A 20,739-nucleotide genomic window follows, 5' to 3' on the forward strand; every position below is an offset into this window, starting at 1 on the left:
CAGGTGGGTTTATGAAAGGGATTGGGTTTATTCAATTCTTTATAAGATCTTTCTGCAGGTTTTTTAAAGTTATTTAATGTTGAATAATGTGATCACAGGTATTTTAAAAATTTACACCATATTTTATCATTCAACAAAATTTTTAAAAACCTCATCACTAATTATTAATGTGCTAACTAAGGATGAATAATTGTGACTTGCTACCCAAATAAAAATTCATGAGATTAAAAGGCCGATCAAAGTAGATGAACATGAAAAACCTTAGAGTTTATACATTGCACATTAGAAATACCTACGCTTTCTTCTTCAATACCTAACGGGCCATCTCCTTGTTTAAACCCTCCACCATGGCATGGAGGGGTTATAAGATTGTTGGCTTGATATAGTTCAGAGAATAAGTGTTTTCGTACCTATTTTGCTTCATATTTGTGCGAAGAATAGCTGCGCAGTCAAGAAGCAATATTAGCAGCGAACATTAGCGGCGCAGTCAAGATGGAATATTGGCGAAGATTGGCGGCGCAGTCAAGATGGAATATTGGCGATGATTAGCGGCGCAGTCAAGAAGGAATATCGGCATGAGATGGGGATTTGATATTACAGGAAGATATCACGTGCTTATATATGTTGTCCATCGCGGCGGCGGCGAAGAAGATGTGTCTTTGTTAAATAGTTGTCAAGATGAACACGAAGAGACTTTTCCAGTGTAAACATTGAGCGGGTGGAAATACCTGCGTTTTCTTGTTCAAGTTAGGGACCCATCTCGTTGATTAAACCCTCCACTAGAGCATGAAAAGAGGGTTTCTAGAATTGTTGGCTTTAAATAGTTCAGAGAATAAAGGGTTTTTCACAACTTTGGACTGACACTTTAAACAAAGAACAAGTTCGCCGAAAATATATGAATGAAATTAACTATCCATGGTATATTCTCCTCGAACAAAGACTCCTCATATCTGGGTCTATTGGGTTTGAACGTGTTTAGCAAATTTAGAAGATGGTATCTGGCACTAAGTTCACAGTCAAGAAGACCCGTTGATTTGGTTTCAGGCTGCAAACAAAAGGTTGCAAACATAAGACTTTCATAAAAATTTATAGTTTTCTCATAAAGCTACGTGCTAAAAAGAATCCACTAAGGGGCTCAAGCCCCACCGATACATTTTCTAGTATTAGCGCTTGGACTTTCCATGCACTTACGAGTGGCCCTGGCCCTGGCCCCGGCCCCGGCATGGTTGGGAGCATTGCATTCAAATACATTGATATCTACCAGAGGGTTTTTCAGACACATATTTATCAAAATGCAAGTTGAAATGCTCAACTAGTGTCGCATATTTATCAAAATGCAAATTATTGTGCTCAATTTTTGTGAACCGCTCTATGTCTCACGCTCTCCCCAAAGGAAGGAGATTTTTTACCTAACAAGGGTAATATGTGATATTTTTGGAGATAAGCATTTCTATAATCTACGCATTTTGAAAATATGTGGTATTTTTGAAACCACTATTTTTATTTCAAAATTGTTTCTCTAATATTTTTAATAAATCTAGGCATAATAATATTCTATCATGATCAAATATATGTGTCTTACATATCTCTAATATCCTTACTTGTTTGATCATGTAAATATATGCATTCATCTCTAATATCCTTACTTGTTTGATCATGTAAATATATGCATTCAATAGATTATGTTGGTGAGCACGAAATACTTTTGAGTATTAGATTGGTGAGCCGAATGATATATTATGTCACTTGTGTGTTTATGTAGTTACATTAGATATTCATGTGTTAGTTTTGGCTAAGTGGCTAGGGGAACCATGATGTAAATATTATAATTTTATAAATTAATAAAATAAGGCTAGCTACGGAGCCTACTTCACTGAAAGAAGTATGGGGATGCAACTCCAAGGCAAAAAAGTAACAATTGGTTTTGGTGGAAAAGTGCGCACTGGGGCCCACATGGCTTCCATGAGTACCACATGGCCAATTGGGGCCATGCATTTAAAAAGGATGATGGTTGCGTTTAATATTCATTCATTACTTAGTAACAGATTCAATTAACTAAGTTTGGTAATTGATGGCTAGTGAGTCCTCGAGTTGGACTCTAGAACTTGCCAAGGTGAGGCTATTAAGTTAATTGTGCCAAAGGGATGCATCTGATTTTTATGTGAGTTCCTAAGCAACTCTGAGGGCTTGTTGGCTTTGATTATGCTTGGCACCATGGATTTTTGGTTGGGAACTTAGTTGGAGATAGTAAGAGAGTCTTGGTTTGGGCTCTGCGATCGACTTAGGGATTTATTCGGTTTGGTTGTTCGACACTTGGACACCAGGAAGCAGCATGGTTCATGGAGTTGTAGGTGGAGACTATTTCGGCCAACTATAAGTCACCCCAGAAGGTAGGCATTGTATCGATTTATGTTAGTTGGGTTTCAGTCAGGGGGACATGAGTCTGTGGCTAGAGACAGAGGTTGTTGGGGTTGGTGTTATGGCCTGAGTTTTTTTATTGTTTGTCAGTTATTGCCTTTGGAATTTTTGTCACATCTCAAGGGTGACCTATAGTTGAGCTTATGAACCACATGGTCTATGGCTAAGTGGAACATGGAGAGCCCATAGTCAATTTGCTCTTTTCAACAGATAAGTACTTGTGTTGTTGTTCATGAGTTTCTATTAAGTGTGTTACAATTGATAATTATGCTTTCGTTGATGTATTTTAATTGAGTATTATGCATGTTGCATATTGATTGCATAAGAATATAATGTTTCATTGCATTGTTAATCAAATTCTCACGTTTAGGTTTCAAGCTCGAAAAAATGAATATGAACACTTTTGCAACAATTGAATGGTTTTTATGCAATGTTGTTAAGAGTGGTGTTGCACAGTTGGGGGCCGAGGACACCACAGATTGGCATCAAAGCTTAGTTACAACATTGGGTCTGAATTGGGCCAATTGGGAGCAAATTGAAAAATTATGGGTTTCTCGTCAATTGTTTGACAAAAGTCCCAATGTGTAGAATGATAACAAGTCACTCCATAATCAGAGTACAAGTGCCCAGAAAGGTTCAGAGATGGTTAATCTGGTTTAATTGATGAATAAACTGAGGGAAATTGATTAATTTTGACTTTAGAGAGCTAAAATTCATGTGTAGAGCATCATCGCCGTTAAAAAGGGGTTTAATTTTTGTTTTGAAACATTAAATTTTAATGTGTGGGTGTGTGGGTGAGAGAGTGAAGCCATTGAAAATGTATGTGTGTGTTGAAATGAGGGTGAGGTTCCAAGGGTGGAACCCATGTCTCCCCATCAAGCTTGGGTTCGAAAGGGGTTTTATTTATAATAAATTCTAAATTATATATATATATATATATATATATATATATATATATATATATATATATATATATATATATATATATAATTTGTTACATAAAACTAAAGGGAGAATGTGAATAAACATATGAATATTTTGAAGGAAGCTTTAAAATTTTATTAAGTTACAATGTGGCTATATTAATTATTTAATATATGGTATTGTGTACATATATAAAATCGCATATGATTAATAAAGCTTAAGCTTTATAAAATCTGTTATATATGAGCCAGCTAATGTAGGTTTTAACCCCGTACAGAAATTACCTGCATACGAATTCTAAAACACAGAAAATAAACGATGCGAGAGTATAACACATAAAACACATAAAACACAGAGATTTTCCCTTGGATCCCAAAACTGGGACTACCAGCTTGATTTTTCATTATGTTCCTTTCAATGTTATAATACATATTTATACATGCCGAAGCATCCAATACCATGGAACGAAAACCATCGTGTCCAAAGACATGTGCGAAAATCATGCACAAAACCATAGGTGGGTCTGCCCAACCTAACATAGGTTCCAAAACAAAAAATTTCTAGGGCGCTGCCCCAGACCCCATAGGGTGGGGTTACTTGCACCCCTCAAACACCCTGTGACCCCCCCACTATGCAATCAGCACAATGAAGAGGGGACTCCCCTACTCTCTAACCCCCTGGTTAACTACATGGGCTAGTCGTGGAAAGCATATAACACAACCCAACATTCTCCCACTTGTTGTTTTCTTTCCACAGGGGGCCACAAGAGAGCTTAGTCATTTATCCAGCCCTGCAACGCCCATTGTTTCTCTACACCAAGAGAACTTCTCAAAGCTCACAGATTTTGTCAATGCATTTGCAGTATTATTCAAAGTGTCCACCTTTACCAGCAACACCTTTTTGTCTTCTATCATATCCCTAAAAAAGTGATACTAAACATCAATGTGCTTTGTCTTTGAATGATATGCAGGGTTCTTTGCCAAGAAAATTGCACTTTGGCTATCACAGTCTATTCTTATAGCTCCCTGTACTAACCCCATACTTGAACACAATCTCTGCAACCAAACTGCTTCCTTGCTTGCATGAGTGGCTACCATGTATTCTGCCTCTGTAGTTGATAGTGCCACTACAAATTGTTTCTTACTCATCCAATTGACTGCACCTCGAAATAGGTTAAACACATACCCACTTGTAGATCTTCTCTAATCCAGATCTCCAACCCAGTCTGCATCAAAAAAGCCACGAATATCCAACACTCTGTCCAATCCTGGTCTTCCTTGGTAGCACAAACCATAATCATTAGTGCCACGCAAATACCTGAAAACCTGCTTCACTGCTGTCTAATGCTCCTTTCCTGGTTTTGACATAAACCTGCTCAATACTCCCACTGCATGTGCAATGTCTGGTCTAGTACAGACCATTGCATACATCAGGCTACCAAATGCACTTGCATATGAAACACGGGACATGTCCTTTTCCTCTTCTTGTGTCTTGGGACACTGTTCAGTAGATAACTTTACACCTACAGGAATAGGAACCTTCACCGGTTTACTATCCTGCATAATAAATCTCTGCAATATTGTCTCGACATACTTCCTCTGGTTTAACCAGAGCTTCCTCTTTGCCCAATCTCTTTTAATTTCCATGCCCAAAATATAGTTTGCAGCACCAAGATCTTTCATGTCGAATTTGGAGGACAATTGGGTCTTCAAATCCTGGATAATTTATTTTTCATTTGCAACCAGCAACAGATCATCCACATACAAGACCAGATAAATAACACGGTCACCAATTAATTTAAAATACACATAGTGATCTGCTTTGCTTCTGGGGAAGCCAAGTCCCCGTATAAATGTATCAAATTTCTAATACCACATCCTTGGTGACTGTTTTAACCCATACAGAGACTTCTTTAACTTGCATACCAATTCTTTCTTACCCTTCACCACAAAGCCTTCAGGTTGCTTCATGTAGATCTCCTCTTCCAAATCCCCGTGAAGAAATGTTGTCTTCACATCCATCTGTTCTACCTCAAAATAAAAAGCAGCAGCAACAGATAAAAGTAATCTAATAGAAGCTACCCTGGCAACAGGAGAAAAAATATCACCAAAATCAATTCCTGGCACATAGGATTAACCTTTTGCTACCAACTGAGCTTTGTATTTCTCCACCTTTCCTTCTGCATTTGTCTTCTTCTTGAACACCCATTTGCTGCCAATGGGTTTCCTTCCAGCTGGCAACTCCACCAGATGCCAAGCCTTATTTTTGTGCAAAGATGCCATTTCATCAACCATGGCCTCTTTCCAGAGTTTTCCATCCTCTGAATCTACTGCTTCCTTCACAGTTTTGGGATCATCATCAGTAATAGATAAAGCAAATTTTGAACAGAAAGCAAATGGGCTATACCTTTTTGGTTGCCTTCTTTTTCGAACTGATCTTCTCACACCTAGAGTTTGTGGCTCTTCATCTTCTGATTCCTCCTCTGCTGTAGAGTCTGATTCTTCCTCCTTTAGCTCAAACTCTATCTTCTCAAGTTCCTTTGGTTGGACTTCATGTTTAATAACATCTTTCACCTCTCTAAACACCACATCTCGGCTGTACACAACCTTCCTTGTTATTGGGTTTCAAAGCTTATAACCCTTTAAACCATCTTTATACCCAATAAAGATGCACTTTTCAGATTTACTATCCAACTTGGTTCGTTTCTCCTTTGGAACATGTACATATGCATCACATCCAAATACCCTCAGATGTGAAAGAGAGGGTTTCTTACCATTCCATACCTCTTGTGGAGTCTTATCCTCCAACGCTGATGAAGGTGATCTGTTGACCAGGTATCATGCTGTCTCCACTGCCTCTGCCCAGAATTCCTGTCCTAACTCGGCACCACTGAGCATGCTTCTTGCCCTTTCCATCAACTTCTTTTTCATTCTTTCTACAACTCCATTTTTCTGAGATGTATATGGAGTAGTCTTCTACCGTACTATACCACACTTCTTACAGAATTCTTCAAATTCCTTACTGCAAAACTCTCCACCATTATCTGTCCTTAGCACCTTTATCTTCTTCTCTGTCTGGTTTTCCACCAGAGCCTTAAATTCTTTAAACCTGTCAAAGACTTCAGATTTCTTCTTAAGGAAATATATCCATGTATTCCTTGAGAAGTCATCTATAAATCATACATAGTACACAGACTTACCCAGTGATGGAACTTTCACAGGTCCAAACACATCACTGTGCACAAGCTCTAATATCTGTTTCACTCTCTTACCACCAGAGGGGAAACTCACCCGATTCTACTCCCCATATACACAATTTTCACAGAAATCAAAATCTAGAGAGCTATTGCTCATACCTTCTACCATACCTTTACCATGAAGTATTTCAAGGCCCTTCTCTCTAATATGTCCAAGCCTTTGATGCCACAACATGGTCTTCTCTCCAGAGACCACTAGATTTTCTGCTCCACTTTTAGGAACCACAAAATTGTTGCACCCATCAACAACAATGCTACCTTGCAGCTTGTACAGAGTTCCAATTCGAACTCCCCACATTAATACCAGTGCCCCTCGAACCATCTTGCAGGTATCCTTCTCGAACATTGTTTTTACACCTGTATCATCCAACTTGCTTACAGAAATCAGATTTCTGCCTAATGCAGGAATATGCAAAGCACCCGGAAGTGTTCTAACCCTTCCACCTTGCAACTTCAACTTTACTTTTCGCGACCAACAATTCTAGCCTTCCTAGCATCCCCTAAGAAGACATCACTGCCATTGTATTTCTCATACTCGCAGAACCACTCTATATGGGGAGTGAAGTGAAAGGATGCACCTCAGTCAATCAACCATGCCTCATGATCTACATGTGTACTTGAAGAAGCCAAGTACACATCCCCACCTTCATTGAGGAGGTTTTCACCTCTGTAGAGGGAGCATCATCAAATCCCTTTCCTTTATCAAGAGCTTTAGATTTACAGTCCCTTTTGTAGTGCCCTTCCTTTCCACATTTCCAGCACACCACCTTTACAAGTTTTCTTGGAGATTTAGATATCCCTCTAGATTTAGATCTCCCACTCAATGACTTAATTTTGTTTCTGTTCTGGGACCATCCTCGTACAGACAAGGCATCACCATTCTGGATCTCCATATTTTTCCGTCTCATCTCCTCTGTCAGCAAGGATGAGACTATTTCATCAAACTGCAAGGCAGATGCATTGCTACCTATTGCAATAACCAGACTATCCCATGAATTTGGTAGAGAACACAACAAACTGATGCACTTATCTTCATCTGAAATTTTAATATCAACAGATGCTAATGGACTTACCGCAGTATTAAATGCGTTCAGATGCTCTGTCACCGAGTCTCCATCTTTCATCCTCAAGTTATACAGCTTTTTCTGTAGGAACAGTTTATTCACTAGAGACTTAGATTGGTACAAAGTCCCTAACTTGTCCCACAAAGCCTTCGCCATAGCTTCCCCTGATACATTTAGAAATATTGAATCTGTGACACATAATTATATTGTGCTCTTTGCCTTCTGATCCAACTTCTTCCATTATTCATCAGACACTCCTGTTGGTTTAGTACCCAGATCTACCACGATTCACTAATCTTTATCCACCAACAGATCCTCCATCTTGAGTTTCCACAACTCAAAACTCTGACCATTAAATTTCTCGATCTCTATCTTTCCACTGCTCGCCATCTTCTTTCACCACCAGAATCAATCTTGCAGATCTCCCACTGAACAGGGTCTACCACAGGCCCGAGCTAAACCCCTCAGCAATAAAGGCGTCCCCTTGAAGCCAAAACAACTCTGATACCAAATGTAGGATTTAACCCCATACAGAAATTAGCTGCATATGAATTCTAAAACACAGAAAATAAACAATGCGAGAGCATAACACATAAAACACATATACACAGAGATTTTCCCCTCGATCCCAAAACCGGGAATACCAGCTTGATTTTTCATTATGTTCCTTTCAATGTTATAATACATATTTATACATGCTGAAGCATCCAATACCATGGAACGAAAACCATCGCATCCAAAACGACGCACCGAAAACCATCACATCCAAAAACATGTGCGAAAATCATGCACAAAACCATAGGTGGGTCCACCCAACCTAACATAGGTTCCAAAACCAAAATTTTCCGGGGCGCTGCCCCAGACCCCATAGAGTGGGGTTACCTGCACCCTTCAAACCCGCTGTGATCCCCCTACTACCCAATCGGTGCAACGAAGGGGGGCTCCGCCCCCCCTCTAACCCCCCGGTTAACTACATGGGCTAGTCATGGAAAGAATATAACACAACCCAACAACCAAATGTAATTCATAATTGATGTTTTACATGTGTTTGCGTCAATGCATTGGGTAACCCTTTGCAAATCATGGTCGAGATGGTAGCATCAATGAAGAGTTTTCGGGTGAGGCTTAGGCCATGATGCCTAATTGGTGAGGTAGAGGAGACTCATGCCATAGGGACGAAACATTGCCAGTGAGGTGGAAGCAATCTAGAATGTGCCAAGACCATGGAATTGTGATGAGGTAGGTGGAACGGGGAGCCCATCAGATCATGGGAGGTTGTTAAAGGGCATGTATGTTGTTATCTAATGGTCCCCAACAATTGTTAGATGAAGTAGATTTGGATCGTCAGATATTTCAAGGTGCATATTTGCGTTAACCCTCACGTAAGTTTGAGGTCTGATAAAATCTCAACTGCTCTTTTGTCGAGTCCGGCCAGTCAATTAGTTGGGGTGTCCTACGGGGATTATGTGAGACCTGTCGTATGTCTTATATGTAAGTTATAAGGTGTGGCATGGAGGTCAAGCTAGTAGGCCCCATTCTCTTTATATATATATCTGTGTATGTGTGTGTGTGGTGTAGAGAAAATTCAGAACCCGAAGTCATTGATGGACAGGTTTCAAACATATTTTATGTAATACTAATTATTCTTGATTTAGTATATAATACATAAGTAACATGGTTTGTTGAACATATATATATATATATATATATATATATGTAAATTTGGAGGCTTGGGTTTGAAAGAAGATAGCATGCTAGTGACATGGAGAAAGAGGCTCGAAAATCAGTTTGCCTCCGATGAGGAACTGGAGAAACCCTAAACAGGGATGAGAATCACAAGGAACGTGGAAAAAGAAGGAAGTATAAGAAAGTATAGGTACCTTCAGTAGGAAAGTTAGTTATAGGTTGTAAAAGAAAGTTATAAGCTCGAGGAAAGCAGACAAACTTGGAATTTTCTAGGCAAAAATTGAAGAAAAATACCTGAAATTCCTAAGGCCATAATTTACAAACTGTAAATCGAAATGGAGCATATGACTAGTTGTTGGAAAGATAATTTTGAACAAATTGTAACTCTTCATGTAGAAATTTAAATTGAAGGTTAAATTTTTGGAACATTTTGAATAAAAGCCACAGGAAATTGACATAACATGTTGCAATCTTTCAAAGGTCATATCTTTCAGCTCGGGTATGAAAATACACATGTATATTGTCAATAGAAAGATATTAATGAGGAGAATAACCTGGTCAATCTAGAATTCTCAATTCAATGAGTAATTTCAGCAAATATTGTAGGAAAAGCTACTAGTAAAATTAAAGGAAAATTTGTCTAATGGCATATATGAGTGCATAAGATTCCCAAGGGCCTTACAAAAAAGAGGAAGTGGTAAGGGATAAGAACATAAGAATGAGAAATGTTAAAAATGAATCTAATGGTCATGGACTGAACCAACCTAATGGTCGGGATTTGGAAGAAACTGTGAGAAGCCTCAAATTGGAAGTGCTCAACTACATAGATGACAATGAGAAGTTGAGAAAAGAGAAATAAAAAATTAACAACCAAATATTGCATAATTTAAACAAAATTTAGAGAGAATTGGACTAGCAAACTGAGCCTGTTATCTTATGATCACAGTGCAGGGTTTAAGGAGAGAGGTGCCAGAAGTCCAAGGAACTCCATAAGTGCTTATTATCAGCACTATCACTCATCTTGGAAAACAAGTAAAAGGGATTGTTCTACTACATAATATGAAAATAGCCCTAGTTTGTCACCACAAAGAAAATCTAGAAGAAGAGCTAATAGAGAGAGCTTGCAAGAGGATATGAGAAAAAGTAATTCCTCCACCTTTAATGGGAAAAAAATTAAATGGGAAGAAGCAGAGACGTGGTTGTTTGAGATGAAGAATTATCTTCAGCTATTCAACTATTCTTTGAATCTAGAAGCCAAAATTGCCATATATCACTTGAAGGGAAAGACCAATCTATGGTGGTAGAAACTTAAGGTAATCAAGAGTATGGATGAAAGACAAATTACTTGGAGTAAATTCAACAAGTATTTTTAGGGGAAGTATCTAATTGAATGCTATTATGAGCGAAAAATGCATGAATTTTTTGAGCTGCAACTAGGACATATGACCATGGAAGAGTATGTTTGGAAATTCCGTGAGCTACTGAGGCCTTTTAAGTTTATTAAGGGTGAAAAAGTTAAAATGCAGAGGTATATCAATGGATTACCCTCGTTTATGTTGATAAATTGAATTACAATGAGCCAAAAACCCTTGAGGCGACTATGAGAAAAGTGGAAGAATTGTATGAACAAAGTAAAAATAGATCAATCATGCAAAAACTCTAGGAAACAAGAAGAAGCATTTTATGGAGAAAAGGAAAATGGTTTTCAAACCTCACCATTTAAAAACAATCCTCAAACAGTCCAACAGGCTACTCCAACTTCTAACCAACCACAAGAGGGGGGTGTTGCTAACAATAAGCTTCAATTTCCACCAATCAAATGTTGGGGTTGTAAAGGGACCACAGGTGTAGATATTGTCCTCATAGGACAGAGAGGATGAAAATTGTACACAACATACAAGCGACAACTATTGTCGAAAATGTGGGTAAGGGCATGCCCAAAATTTATGCAGCTTTGGATAATCGATAAATAGAACATCATGCAAATATGATAGAGGTTCAAGGTAAGCTTAACAATTAGCCCATTATTATTTTAATTGATTCTGGAACCAACCATGGTTATATTAATGTGAATCTAGTTGAAAATTCTAAATTGAAGAAATTTAAACATTCCAAAACCTTGGTTAATACAACCAGCTAAGGGTATGAAGAGAAAAGTTGCAGAATTGGTTAGAGAATGCCCAATTGAGATGAATGGGTTGAGGACAATAGTTGACTTGAATGTAATTTCATTGGGTACATATGATTGTTTAATGGGCACGGATTGGTTGGAGAAGCAACATACAATCCTTGACTGCTCAAGATTTTTTTTTATGTGTATAAATGATGAGGGATAGAAAAGATAAGTCTAAGGAATCCCTAGGCCAATATCTATCATAGAGATATTGACTATGCAGTTGAAAAATAATTATAGGAATGGACAAATCCTTGTAGTTCATATGGAGGAAACAAATATGAAGCATCAAGCTAATTTAGAAAATTACCGAGTTCTACAGGAATTTGCTGATGTATTTCCAAAAATAGTGGGATTACCTCTGAAGAGATATGTCGACTTTTATATTGATCTAGTGCTAAGAGAAATTCCAGTGTCTAAGACACCATACATAATGAGTACTCCTAAAATTAAGGAATTGTAGATGCGCTTGGAGGAATTGTTGAAGAAAGGTTATATACACCCCAATGTGTCACCGTGGGTTGAACCAATCCTCTTTACTAAGAAGAAAGATGGAACTCTATGATTGTGTATTGATTTCTGACAATTAAATAATGTCACTATAAAAAAAAATGTCCATCGCTAAGAATTAATGATCTCTTCGATCAACGATGTGGGGAAAAATATTTTCCAAAAATTATTTAAGATCTACGCATCACCTGTTGTAGATCAAGAAAGAGGATATTTGTAAAACAACATTTAGAACTCGTTATGGGCACTCTGAGTTCGTAGTGATGCCTTTTGGTTTATCCAATGCAGCGATAGTTTTTATGTGTCTAATGAATGGAGTTTTCAGGGATTATTTGGGCAAATTTTTATTATTTTTCTCAATTATATTCTTGTATACTCTAAATTTGAAGACCTAGCACCAACAACATTTGCTATTAGTACTACAAGTACTCAGGGACCATTGGTTATCTTCCAACCTAAGTAAATGTTCTTTTTACCAGAGACAAGTCCATTATTTGGGTCACATCATTACAAAAGACATAATTGTGGTAGATATGGAGAAGATTAAGGCTATTAGTGAATGGCCAACACTGAAGAATGCTACACAAGTCTGGTCCTTCATGGGCTTGGATGGTTATTACAAGAGGTTTATTGAAGGCTTCTCAATAATAGCACATCCCATTACATCTTTACAAAAAAAGGGTGTGAAATTTCAGTGGACACCTAAGTGTGAAGTATATTTTCAACAATTAAAAGATTTATTAACAAAGCTCTAGTATTAAAAAAAATTATGCGAATGCATATTTAGTAATATGCATTGATGCATGCAAAGATGGCCTAGGTGGAGTGCTCATGCAAAATGGACAAGTACTTTGTTACGAATCCAAGAAATTAAAGAAGCATGAGAATAATTGTCCTTCCCATTATTTGGAGCTTGCGTCTATTATCCACACACTTAAAATGTAGACGATTCACTTATGGGCCGTAAATTCGAATTTCAAATAGATCATTGTGGGTTGTGACATTTATTTGAGCAGCCTAATTTAAATGCATGGCAAATTAGTTGGCTAGAATTGCTAGGAGAATATGACTTTGACATTAAATACATTAAGGGAAAATAAAATTGAGCGGTTGATACACTCAGCCAGAGAGTGCACATTATGCATGCCATGGCAACTAAAATGTATGAAATAAATTTGGTGAACAATATTGTACAAGTCGGACAATTGGATAAGTGATATATGTAGATTAAGAATAATTTATGAAGAGGTACAACACAATAGAAATACTAGGATTATGAAATGGGCCCGGAAGATATTCTTTTATATAATGGTAGAGTTTACATGTCAAATGTGCCAATTGTGAAAGAAATAATCTTACAGGAAATGCATAGGGTACCGTTTGCTAGTCAACTTGGGTACCAAAAAACTTTGACAATAGTGAAGAAGCAATTTTATTGGCCATGTTTAAAAAGGGAAGTGGCTAATTACATAGCTAGGTGTTTGGAATGCTAGTGGGTAAGGCTGAGCATAAACACCCAACCAACTTGCTTCAGCCAAATCCCATTCCTGAGTTGAAGTGGGAGGTGGTATCAATTGATTTTATTACTAAGATTTTGAGAACTGTGAAAGGGCACAACTCTATATTGGTGGTAGTGGCAAAGCTTACAAAGTCTACTCATTTTATTATTGTGAAATCACTGCATAAAGAAACAAATATTGTAGACATTTATATGTGGGAAATTTCCAAGCTTCACGAGGTGCCTAAGGAAATAATCTCAGATTGGGTACCTGTTTAAATTTTAGCATAATGTATCATTCGAAGTCAGATGGATAGACCGAATGGATAAATCAAATATTTAAAGATATGTTACATATGTGCGTGATGTATAAACCATCCAAATGGGAGGGATACCTTCATTAGGTAGAATTTGGCATAATAATGGGTACCAAGCATCATTAAAAATGAGCCCATTTGAGGTTTTGTGTGGTATAAAATTTAACACTCTAGTGAGTTGGAGTAACCAATTAGACAGAATCATGGATGGTCTAGAGTTGCTTAAGGATATGGAGGAACAAATGGTCAATATCGAACAGAATTTAAAAGCTTCCCAAAACCAACAAAAAAGTTATGCAGATGGGAACAAAACAAACAGGGAATTTAAAGTCAAGGAGCACATATTTCTGAAAGTAAAAGCAAATAAGATCTTAATAACATCGGGAAATTGTGCCAATTTGGTAGCTAGATATTGTGGGCCATTTGAGATCATGGACTGAGATCAACCACGTTGCATATAGGCTTGCATTTCCTACATCTCTACATATTCATGATGTCTTTCATTTTTATTACTTAAGAAATATGTCCTTGGCAATAATCATATTATTGATTGGAAAATGATTCAAGTAGAACTCGAGGGAGACTTCCAAGTCCATTTTGTGTGTTTTAGACAACAAGATAAAGGTGTTATGGAATCGATACATAGGCATGGTAAATGTGTAATGGACCATGCTCAGTCCTAAGGATATGACCTGGGAGTAAGAAGAAATCATGAGGGTAGAATACCCTCACTGTTTTTACAGACATATTGTATATATGATGCACTGAGGACAATGCATAAAATAAGGGGGTAAGGAATGTAATACCCCTACCTATTTTAATCATGTAAATCTATGTAATCAGTATATTAGTACGGTAAGTCGGAAATAATTTTGATTATTAGGGTGGCAAGTCAGATGATATATTATGCAGCCTACGTGCCCATGTAGCTGCATTATATACTAATATGTCAGTTTTGGCTAAGTGGCTAGGGGATCCACAATGTAAATATTGTAAATTTGAACATATTTTTATAAATTAATAAAATAAAGTTGGTTGCAGATCCCACTCCATGAAAACAGTATGGGGGATGCAACTCCAATGAAAAAGGCGTTAGTTGGGTTTAGTGAAAAAGTGCACACTAAGACCCATGTGGCTTAAGTGAGTGCCACATGACCAGTTGGGACCATGCAATTAAAAAGGATGATGGTTTTTTTTAATACCCATTCATTACTTAGTAATAGATTGAGGGAATTGAATCTAGTAACTAATGGCTAGTGAGTCCAAGGGATGGACTCTAGAACTAGTCAAGGTGTGGTTATTAAGTTAACTATGTCAAAGGGATGCATATGGTTTTTATGTGAGCTCCTAAGAAACTTAGGTAGCTTGGTGGCTCTGAGAGATTGTTCGACCTAATTATGGCTTGGCGCCATGGAGTTATGGTAGGAAACTTGGTTGGAGATAGTCAGAGAGTCCTAGTTTGGCCTCTAGCATTGAATGGGATCTTGGAGTTGCAAGAGGAGATTTCTCTAGCCAACCATAAGTCACCTTGGAAGGTCAGCATTGTTGAGGGTTTCAAGCTATGCTACTTGGGTGCCAATTAGGGGGACATGAACCTGTGGCTGGAGATTGTTGGGGTTGGTGTCGTGACCTAGGTTTTTGTTGTTGTTTTTCAATTGTTTCCTTTGGAGTTGTTGTCCCAGCTCGAGGGTGACCTATGGTTGATGTTATAAGCCACATGGTCTATGGCTAGGTGGAATGTGGAGATCTCATAGTCAGTTGGCTCTTTTCAACAGATAAGTACTTGTGTTGTTGTTCATGAGTTTTTATTATGTGTGCTTTATGTACAATTGATAATTATTCTTTTGTTGATGCATTTTAATTTAGAAGTACACATGTTGCATATTGATTGCATAAGCATATAGTGCTTCATTACATTTTAATAAAATTGACAAGTCAAGGTTTTAGGTTGGCGTAAATGAATATGAATGTTTTTGCAACAATTGAATGTTTTTTATGAAATTTTATTAAGAGTGGTGTTTCCTGATTGGGGCCAAGGACACCACAATATGAAAATAGGATTAAACAAGTCAAAAGGTAATAAAATGCATAATATATACAATATTAATTTAACAGAATTTATAAGTACATTCATGAAAACTTCTCTCCATGGAAATTGTCCACTAACTCATGTACAAGAAGGATGCTCCACCCAATCATAGGGTTTCTATTAGACCAATTTTCTTTGTAACAACCATGGCCAAGAAGTTATGAATCCAAAAGGTCCAAATCTTATTATGGTTGGCTCTAAAACTCTTTTTATGGCTCAAATATCAAGTTCCTAGTGAATATTGACACATATGGTAGGAGCCCAATTCATATCCCTCACTTACACCTATAGTAGTCCCAATTCATGTCCCTCTTTCCCCGCCAATGCATACAACCCAAGTAATCAAAGAAGTTATGAATCCACAAGGGAAAACTTTTATTATGGTTGACTCTAAATCTCTTTTTACAACCCAAAACTCAAGACAATGAATACTTACACCTATATTAATCACAATTCACATCCCTTACTTACACTTATAGTAGTCCAAATTCACGTCCCTCCTTCCCCATCAATTCATAAAAACCAAGTATTAGGATCATATTTACAACCCAAATCTTAAGATAATGAATACTTACACCTATAGTAGTCTCAATTCATATCCCTCACTTACACCTATAGTAGTCCCAATGCATGTCCCTATTTCCCCATTAATGCATTCAACCCAAGTATTAGGATCATCTTGTTTGCTAAACAATCCTTTTGTCTATCCCACTTCTAGCCAAAATATCTCACTACTCCCAATTCATATCCCTCACTTACACATATAGTAGTCTCAATTCATGTCCCTCTTTCCCCATCAATACATACAACCCAAGTACTAGGATCATCTTTTCTATTGAACAATCCTTCCAACTATCCGACTTCTAGCCAAGAAATCTCACTACTTGGTTCCATAGATTTTAAACTATAGTTAAATTCCTCATATTGAATATCTTCTTTTTTTTTGTTAGGCGAGTGGGACTACCCATGGGTTTTAAAATATTGACCTTAACATCAAGGATTTCTTTAACTATACACCCAATCACCATATATTCAAAGCCACGAGAGCTCAATGATAGTAATTAGCATTTCAAATAGTCATAATTATTTCATAGTTCATGGTTGTTGCTCAAAATAATTCAATTATAGTAAGTTCATTACAATTTTTTTAGAGAAGGGTCACCCAAATTACAATTCACATTCCCCCAATTTGTATGTATGGTTAAAATTATAGCATAAATTTTCAAGGCATAAAGGCGCCACGTATCTCAATGGATGGCCCACATAACTCCATGTAATTAATTCAAACCTTAATATAAAATTTAGAAAAAAAAAAAACACTAAGTTAAAAAGGTTAAAGATTTAGTATAGGATTAAAATAATATTATTTTCTTTACATTCATAATCCTTCCTTACTTTCCTCTTAGGTGGAATCATATTCCCCCTATTCTATTGTCCTTCTCTTCTATGCCCTATAATGATTTTTTGCATTATAATTTAATGCGCAATTATACTTATATCATTTGGATTTAATCCATTCATCATATGCATACACAATATTGATTTGAGAATAAAAAACAGAGTATTGCATTACCCTCCCCTTAAATTTTTCACTATAGTAGGTGAACATCTGATGGACTTCAATATTGCAACAACAATGCTACAACACCCAAGGGTCTCAACTTTAATTGTCAACCGAGGGTTCGTACAAACACTATAGGTGCAGTAAGAATTATCTCTTTATTTTTTTACTTTTATGCAGGTGGAAGTGTTGAGATGAAATCTAGTTATACAAAGGCCATTCAAAATGTTTTATTCTACAACAAAAACATGAAATTACAGGGAATGAAAGACAACAAGAAAACGTATGATAATTGCAATGAAGGAAGGAAACCCATATTAATTGTAATTAAATGAAAGCATATGTATTATTTTTTGCAAAGAAAGAAAACACAGTGTTGAAGTAAAAGCTTGCAAATAGTAAACCTTAATTTAATTCTGCAGGAAAGAAGCAATTTATATTGTGATCTAGGTCAAGGCATCTACTTAGTCTCTCCACTTCTAAATTAGATCTACATGGTTTTAAGGATGTTTTAACACATCAAAGAAGGTGCATCATGAGTTGTATGAAAATCTAGGCAAATTTTGAAAGCAAATTGAAAATTTCTACAAGAGCCTTTGTTTTGCTACAAGAGATGGTCCAATGAGTATAAAAATGTACTAATGGTGAGGTTTAAAAGAAAAAGAAGCTCATGAAGTGATAATAAATGATAAGGCATTTATATCCAAGTCATCACATTAGTGGTGGTAAGATTTCTTCAACTAGGTACATGGTTTTAGGGTTTCTTGTAGCTGCAAAACAGGGGACTATGCAAACACAATGAAACAGTAAAATATGGAAAGAAAATAAATAGTAGCAATCAAAGTGAAATGAAATGCATAAACAAGAATTATACTTGATCTATGTCACAACTATCAATATTTTTGTCTAATTCCCAAATACTTTGTAAAGAAAGAATATTCATAAATCATCTAACTAACCATGCAATCAATCAATATTCATAAATAAACTATATAAATGAACAAATGCATAAATAGTAATGGTATAGAAGGGATCTTGAGCACTTAAGTGTGAAAAAACAATAAAAATATTGCTTTGTGTGTAGTTTTCTCTCAGAGTTCTCGCATCCATGATTGTTTGAATCGACGTTTCGAGCCATCCATTGTGGCTCATCATCAGGATAGATCAGTAATTGTGTAAGACAGATCTCATTGGACTGAATAAATAGGGTTAAGAGATGCAAAGGGACTGGAAGCTGACCTTATCATAATTTGTTTTGTAATATTTGGATTTAATTTATTTATAAAAATAAAATGATTCTATAATAAGATTTTTGATTATTTCCTATTATTGAGATTTTAAAAAAAGAACAAAATTAGAACCACTTTCAGACCCATGAACACCATTAGCAGATGGTGTTCATGGGTCTGAAAGTGGTTCTAATTTTGTTCTTTTTTAAAAATCTCAATAATAGGAGATAATCAAAAACCTTATTATAGAATCATTTTATATTTATAAATAAATTAAATCCAAATATTACAAAACAAATTATGATAAGGTCAGCTTCCAGTCCCTTTGCATCTCTTAACCCTATTTATTCAGTCCAATGAGATCTGTCTTACACAATTACTGATCTATCCTAATGATGAGCCACAGAGGATGGCTCGAAATGTCGATTCAGCAAATCATGGGTGCGAGAACTCTGGAAGAAAACTACACACAAAGCACTAATCGCAGAAGCCTCAAAACAATAAAATATCGCTTATTACAATAAATTTCTAATTATCTAATGTATTTAATTCTGAGTAAAATTATTAAACTACAAATACTTAATAAAAGCATGATTTCAATATTCAAAAAATAAAACTGAGGAAACTCTGATAGAAAACCAGTCACAAAATTGACACAATTATTTTTGGACGAAACTTCCTTGTAAATATCCCGAAGGGAAAGCCAATTATTCAAATCTTAGGGTTTTATTATTATCTTCAACAATTAATAAATATCACAATATTGCTTGCCAAACCCCACCAAAGCTCTGGAAAAATATTTATTCACCTCAATAAGTCAATCTGACCACTAGAAGGCTTATAGGCTCCCTCTGCAACCTGAAATGGCCTTTCCTGCAATTTACACTGTGAGTTCTTGCAATCCCCCTTTCCTGCAATCGAATTGATTTCTTGCAATTTTCTGTATAACTAGAAATTATGGTATGATAAATTGGAAACTCGTACGACCTCTTTGTCTATAGAATAACTTTGGGAAAATTCCTCCTGTGAATCTCAGAAACTAGAATAATAGTAATGAAATAAAACTCCATAAATATCTACTACTTAAACTATTGTTTAAACCCTTAGTGGTGTCAAACCCCACGCTATCATTTTTCCCTCTTCACTACAATAAATGATCTCCAAGATTACCCATCAATTTCCTTTATAATATCTTGATGAGAAATCAATGGCCAAGATCTAAAGCTAAAATGATCTAATTGATGGCTAAGATCACTTAGAAACTTTACTAGAAGCATCTAGAGGAAAATCAACCATGTCACAATTATTACTAATTAATTAATCTATTTCCTAAGTTAAAACTTAAGAAAATAATTAAAATTAATTAATTAATTTAATTAAGACATTTCCATTCAAAAGAATAACTTGGGCTTGGAGATATTTTATGCTCTTATGTTCCTAGTCTTATTAACACCACTTGATGCTAGAACACATGTATGAGCTACATCAACCAACACTCCCTCTTAGCTAGGAAGGTGTTCTATGTTGTACACCACCATGCTTCATGCTCACATATAGAACAAATATCACCTTCATTACCCCTGGCCCATTTCAATATGCCAAAACTCTCCCAGACTACTGCTACAAGTGATGAGTGAAAACTCAACCTATATCTGTCTAGAAACCTCACTTATCATTGTCGTTGTCTTCTTCTGGTCCTTCTTGTCACCTTTCTTCTTGTGTGATAAATTGTTGTGGTAATGTCCAAACACATGGAAACCATAGCAATTGATCTTCAACATGTCCTTCTTCTTTTCCTCCTTGGAGTTGGACCCTTTACTCAATCCCTTCTTTGTTTTTCCCTTGCTCACAAGAGAACCATTATTTTTGTCATCTCCCTTCTACTCAGAACTGCTGCTAGTACCATTATTTCCTTCGATCATAAGGCTCAGTTTAATCTCCTCCTGTGTGAATTCATTCCACAAGTATTCCCAAGTAGGAAAATCAAATATTCCACTAACCACTTACACGAAAA

Source organism: Pinus tabuliformis, chromosome 9 (assembly GCF_031772625.1).
Source record: "Pinus tabuliformis cultivar Carrire ecotype Pingquan chromosome 9, CPIR1, whole genome shotgun sequence".
Classification (NCBI taxonomy): domain Eukaryota; kingdom Viridiplantae; phylum Streptophyta; class Pinopsida; order Pinales; family Pinaceae; genus Pinus; species Pinus tabuliformis.